Below are 6,296 nucleotides of genomic sequence, written 5' to 3'. Positions count from 1 at the left end.
ATGTGTTTCTTCGTTGGTGGATGGAAGAAACATCTTACAAAAACTCTCCAGATTATTGACTTTTTAAAGTTTTTCTAGGAAACGTTTTAGATGAATGCTTATTAGCCTTTGTCAGTATATACTTTTGCAAAGTGTCTCTGTGGCGCAATCAGTTAGTGTGAACGGCTATAAACCAAAAGGTTGGTGGTTCAATCCCACCCAGGGACGTAATTGACCTTGTGATCAGATTTTGGTGATCTTTAAGTAGACAAGTCAAAATTTCAAACCCCCTGTTATGGTGTAGGGTACCTGGCCTTTTCTGATGTAATCAGAGTTAGATTTGATTCAGTGATTTAATAAAAACAGCTAGGAAGCACAATTTAGCAGTGGGTTGCAGAGAAAAAGAAATATGCTGGCAAAAAAAATCCAATTGAGTGATTAAACAGCTCTTCATTTTCTGGCTTTATTTTTATGCTAACAAATTTGTTCTCTGAAAAGTGTCCACAAAGCCAAGTCTCTGATTAACACCTTTGTAGGGATGGTTTTTCACCTATTACTAAATTTAACTTGCTTCATTGGAAAGGCAGCAAGATGCATCTTCATTTCAATGTCTACTGAAATAATACAGGTTGACACCAGGAAACATTACCGCCACTGCATCCTTGCTGCTTTCTCATGTAGAAGTCTGTTTAATGTGAAAACAAGGTGATATCTAATTAGCACACAGGTAAGGAATTAAGAAAATCTTTATTTAAGGGTGAAGATGTTTCTCACAAAATCGTTGCCCCAATGCATCATTGAAATTCAAGCTGGAAAGATGATTTTAATATATCACTTGTACATTTTGTATTGCTCTTCTGGTGACAATGTAGTTTGTTTTTGTCAATTACCATTTTAATAATAGGGTAAAGAAAATTAAGTGGATTTTTGAAAGAAAACAATACTGTCAATATACTATTAAAACAAATTAAAATGGTAAAAGTTATTGTACTTTAAGTAAAAATAAAAGAGCCAAAATATCAATCCCAGTTTTGGATTACTTTAATTAACAAAAAAAAAATGCATATAGCAGAGAATAGTTTCAATCTGCTTACCTCTGGGTTATGTGCCCAGCATGCTTCCATTGCTGTACTCTGCTGCACATGTAAGTGCAGTAGATCCTGAAGCACTCACTCATCATGGGAAAGTACCAATGTGTTTCTTCGTTGGTTGATGGAAGAAACATCTTACAAAAACTCTCCAGATTATTGACTTTTTAAAGTTTTTCTAGGAAACGTTTTAGATGAATGCTTATTAGCCTTTGTCAGTATGTACTTTTGCAAAGTGTCTCTGTGGCGCAATCAGTTAGTGTGTATGGCTATTAACCAAAAGGTTGGTGGTTCAATCCCACCCAGGGACGTAATTGACCTTGTTATCAGATTTTGGTGATCTTTAAGTAGACAAGTCAAAATTTCAAACCCCCTCTTATGGTGTAGGGTACCTGGCCTTCTCTGATGTAATCAGAGTTAGATTTGATTCAGTGATTTTATAAAAACAGCTAGGAAGCACAATTTAGCAGTGGGTTGCAGAGAAAAAGAAATATGCTGGCAAAAAAATCCAATTGAGTGATTAAACAGCTCTTCATTTTCTGGCTTTATTTTTATGCTAACAAATTTGTTCTCTGAAAAGTGTCCACAAAGCCAAGTCTCTGATTAACACCTTTGTAGGGATGGTTTTTCACCTATTACTAAATTAAATTTGCTTCATTGGAAAGGCAGCAAGATGCATCCTCATTTCAATGTCTACTGAAATAATACGGGTTGACACCAGGAAACATTAACGCCACTGCATCCTTGCTGCTTTCTCATGTGGAAGTCTGTTTAATGTGAAAACAAGGTGATATCTAATTAGCACACAGGTAAGGAATTAAGAAAATCTTTATTTAAGGGTGAAGATGTTTCTCACAAAATCGTTGCCCCAATGCATCATTGAAATTCAAGCTGGAAAGATGATTTTAATATATCACTTGTACATTTTGTATTGCTCTTCTGGTGACAATGTAGTTTGTTTTTGTCAATTACCCTTTTAATAATAGGGTAAAGAAAATTAAGTGGATTTAAACAAATTAAAATGGTAAAAGTTATTGTACTTCAAGTAAAAATAAAAGAGCAAAAATATCAATCCCAGTTTTGATTACTTAAATTAACAAAAAAAATGCATATAGCAAAGGATAGTTTCAATCTGCCTACCTCCGGGTTATGGGCCCAGCATGCTTCCGTTGCAGTACTCTGCTGCACATGTAAGTGCAAGAGATCCTGAAGCACTCACTCATCATGGGAAAGTACCAATGTGTTTCTTCGTTGGTTGATGGAAGAAACATTTTACAATAATTCTCCAGATTATTGACTTTTTAAAGTTTTTCTAGGAAACGTTCTAGATGTATGCTTATTAGCCTTTGTCAGTATATACTTTTCGCGAAGTGTCTCTGTGGCGCAATCGGTTAGTGTGTCCGGCTACTAACCAAAAGGTTGGTGGTTCAATCCCACCCAGGGACGTAATTGACCTTGTGATCAGATTTTGGTGATCTTTAAGTAGACAAGTCAAAATGTCAAACCCCCTGTTATGGTGTAGGGTACCTGGCCTGTTCTGATGTAATCAGAGTTAGATTTGATTCAGTGATTTAATAAAAACAGCTAGGAAGCACAATTTAGCAGTGGGTTGCAGAGAAAAAGAAATATGCTGGCAAAAAAAATCCAATTGAGTGATTAAACAGTTCTTCATTTTCTGGCTTTATTTTTATGCTAACAAATTTGTTCTCTGAAAAGTGTCCACAAAGCCAAGTCTCTGATTAACACCTTTGTAGGGATGGTTTTTCACCTATTACTAAATTAAACTTGCTTCATTGGAAAGGCAGCAAGATGCATCTTCATTTCAATGTCTACTGAAATAATACAGGTTGACACCAGGAAACATTACCGCCACTGCATCCTTGCTGCTTTCTCATGTAGAAGTCTGTTTAATGTGAAAACAAGGTGATATCTAATTAGCACACAGGTAAGGAATTAAGAAAATCTTTATTTAAGGGTGAAGATGTTTCTCACAAAATCGTTGCCCCAATGCATCATTGAAATTCAAGCTGGAAAGATGATTTTAATATATCACTTGTACATTTTGTATTGCTCTTCTGGTGACAATGTAGTTTGTTTTTGTCAATTACCATTTTAATAATAGGGTAAAGAAAATTAAGTGGATTTTTGAAAGAAAACAATACTGTCAATATACTATTAAAACAAATTAAAATGGTAAAAGTTATTGTACTTTAAGTAAAAATAAAAGAGCCAAAATATCAATCCCAGTTTTGGATTACTTTAATTAACAAAAAAAAAAATGCATATAGCAGAGAATAGTTTCAATCTGCTTACCTCTGGGTTATGTGCCCAGCATGCTTCCATTGCTGTACTCTGCTGCACATGTAAGTGCAGTAGATCCTGAAGCACTCACTCATCATGGGAAAGTACCAATGTGTTTCTTCGTTGGTTGATGGAAGAAACATCTTACAAAAACTCTCCAGATTATTGACTTTTTAAAGTTTTTCTAGGAAACGTTTTAGATGAATGCTTATTAGCCTTTGTCAGTATGTACTTTTGCAAAGTGTCTCTGTGGCGCAATCAGTTAGTGTGTATGGCTATTAACCAAAAGGTTGGTGGTTCAATCCCACCCAGGGACGTAATTGACCTTGTTATCAGATTTTGGTGATCTTTAAGTAGACAAGTCAAAATTTCAAACCCCCTCTTATGGTGTAGGGTACCTGGCCTTCTCTGATGTAATCAGAGTTAGATTTGATTCAGTGATTTTATAAAAACAGCTAGGAAGCACAATTTAGCAGTGGGTTGCAGAGAAAAAGAAATATGCTGGCAAAAAAATCCAATTGAGTGATTAAACAGCTCTTCATTTTCTGGCTTTATTTTTATGCTAACAAATTTGTTCTCTGAAAAGTGTCCACAAAGCCAAGTCTCTGATTAACACCTTTGTAAGGATGGTTTTTCACCTATTACTAAATTAAACTTGCTTCATTGGAAAGGCAGCAAGATGCATCCTCATTTCAATGTCTACTGAAATAATACAGGTTGACACCAGGAAACATTAACGCCACTGCATCCTTGCTGCTTTCTCATGTGGAAGTCTGTTTAATGTGAAAACAAGGTGATATCTAATTAGCACACAGGTAAGGAATTAAGAAAATCTTTATTTAAGGGTGAAAATGTTTCTCACAAAATCGTTGCCCCAATGCATCATTGAAATTCAAGCTGGAAAGATGATTTTAATATATCACTTGTACATTTTGTATTGCTCTTCTGGTGACAATGTAGTTTGTTTTTGTCAATTACCATTTTAATAATAGGGTAAAGAAAATTAAGTGGATTTTTAAAAGAAAACAATTCTTTCAATATACTATTAAAACAAATTAAAATGGTAAAAGTTATTGTACTTTAATGAAAAATAAAAGAGCAAAAATATCAATCCCAGTTTTGGATTACTTTAATTAACAAAAAAAATGCATATAGCAGAGGATAGTTTTAATCTGCCTACCTCTGGGTTATGGGCCCAGCATGCTTCCATTGCAGTACTCTGCTGCACATGTAAGTGCAAGAGATCCTGAAGCACTCACTCATCATGGGAAAGTACCAATGTGTTTCTTCGTTGGTGGATGGAAGAAACATCTTACAAAAACTCTCCAGATTATTGACTTTTTAAAGTTTTTCTAGGAAATGTTTTAGATGAATGCTTATTAGCCTTTGTCAGTATGTACTTTTGCAAAGTGTCTCTGTGGTGCAATCAGTTAGTGTGTACGGCTATAAACCAGAAGGTTGGTGGTTCAATTCCACCCAGGGACGTAATTGACCTTGTGATCAGATTTTGGTGATCTTTAAGTAGACAAGTCAAAATTTCAAATCCCCTCTTATGGTGTAGGGTACCTGGCCTTCTCTGATGTAATCAGAGTTAGATTTGATTCAGTGATTTTATAAAAACAGCTAGGAAGCACAATTTAGCAGTGGGTTGCAGAGAAAAAGAAATATGCTGGCAAAAAAATCCAATTGAGTGATTAAACAGCTCTTCATTTTCTGGCTTTATTTTTATGCTAACAAATTTGTTCTCTGAAAAGTGTCCACAAAGCCAAGTCTCTGATGAACACCTTTGTAAGGATGGTTTTTCACCTATTACTAAATTAAACTTGCTTCATTGGAAAGGCAGCAAGATGCATCCTCATTTCAATGTCTACTGAAATAATACAGGTTGACACCAGGAAACATTAACGCCAATGCATCCTTGCTGCTTTCTCATGTGGAAGTCTGTTTAATGTGAAAACAAGGTGATATCAAATTAGCACACAGGTAAGGAATTAAGAAAATCTTTATTTAAGGGTGAAGATGTTTCTCACAAAATCGTTGCCCCAATGCATCATTGAAATTCAAGCTGGAAAGATGATTTTAATATATCACTTGTACATTTTGTATTGCTCTTCTGGTGACAATGTAGTTTGTTTTTGTCAATTACCATTTTAATAATAGGGTAAAGAAAATTAAGTGGATTTTTGAAAGAAAACAATACTGTCAATATACTATTAAAACAAATTAAAATGGTAAAAGTTATTGTACTTTAAGTAAACATAAAATAGCTAACATATCAATCCCAGTTTTGGATTACTTTAATTAACAAAAAAAATGCATATAGCAGAGGATAGTTTCAATCTGCCTACCTCAGGGTAATGGGCCCAGCATGCTTCCATTGCAGTACTCTGCTGCACATGTAAGTGCAAGAGATCCTGAAGCACTCATCTCATCATGGGAAAGTACCAATGTGTTTCTTCGTTGGTTGAGTTAAGAAAATTCTTACAAAAACTCTCCAGATTATTGACTTTTTAAAGTTTTTCTAGGAAACGTTCTAGATGAATGCTTATTAGCCTTTGTCAGTATGTACTTTTTGCAAAGTGTCTCTGTGGCGCAATCGGTTAGTGTGTCTGGCTACTAACCAAAAGGTTGGTGGTTCAATCCCACCCAGGGACATAATTGACCTTGTGATCAGGTTTTGGTGATATTTAAGTAGACAAGTCAAAATTTCAAACCCCCTCTTATGGTGTAGGGTACCTGGCCTTCTCTGATGTAATCAGAGTTAGATTTGATTCAGTGATTTTATAAAAAACAGCTAGGAAGCACAATTTAGCAATGGGTTGCAGAGAAAAAAAATATGCTGGCAGAAAAATCCAATTGAGTGATTAAACAGCTCTTCATTTTCTGCCTTTATTTTTATGCTAACAAATTTGTTCTCTAAAAAGTATC

The 6,296-nt window shown here is 35.0% G+C and overlaps 1 non-coding gene across 1 annotated transcript; it reads left to right on the top strand.

The window, feature by feature from the left end:
* The first annotated feature begins 5,949 nt into the window (after positions 1-5,949).
* Positions 5,950-6,023, top strand: TRNAS-ACU (transfer RNA serine (anticodon ACU)). The gene has a single exon. It is a non-coding gene; the product is annotated as a tRNA-Ser (tRNA).
* Positions 6,024-6,296: the final 273 nt, after the last annotated feature.

This window comes from Pseudophryne corroboree, unplaced genomic scaffold (assembly GCF_028390025.1).
Source record: "Pseudophryne corroboree isolate aPseCor3 unplaced genomic scaffold, aPseCor3.hap2 scaffold_614, whole genome shotgun sequence".
Classification (NCBI taxonomy): domain Eukaryota; kingdom Metazoa; phylum Chordata; class Amphibia; order Anura; family Myobatrachidae; genus Pseudophryne; species Pseudophryne corroboree.
Note: the sequence above shows the minus strand (reverse complement) of the source record. Positions and strands in the feature narration are given on the sequence as shown.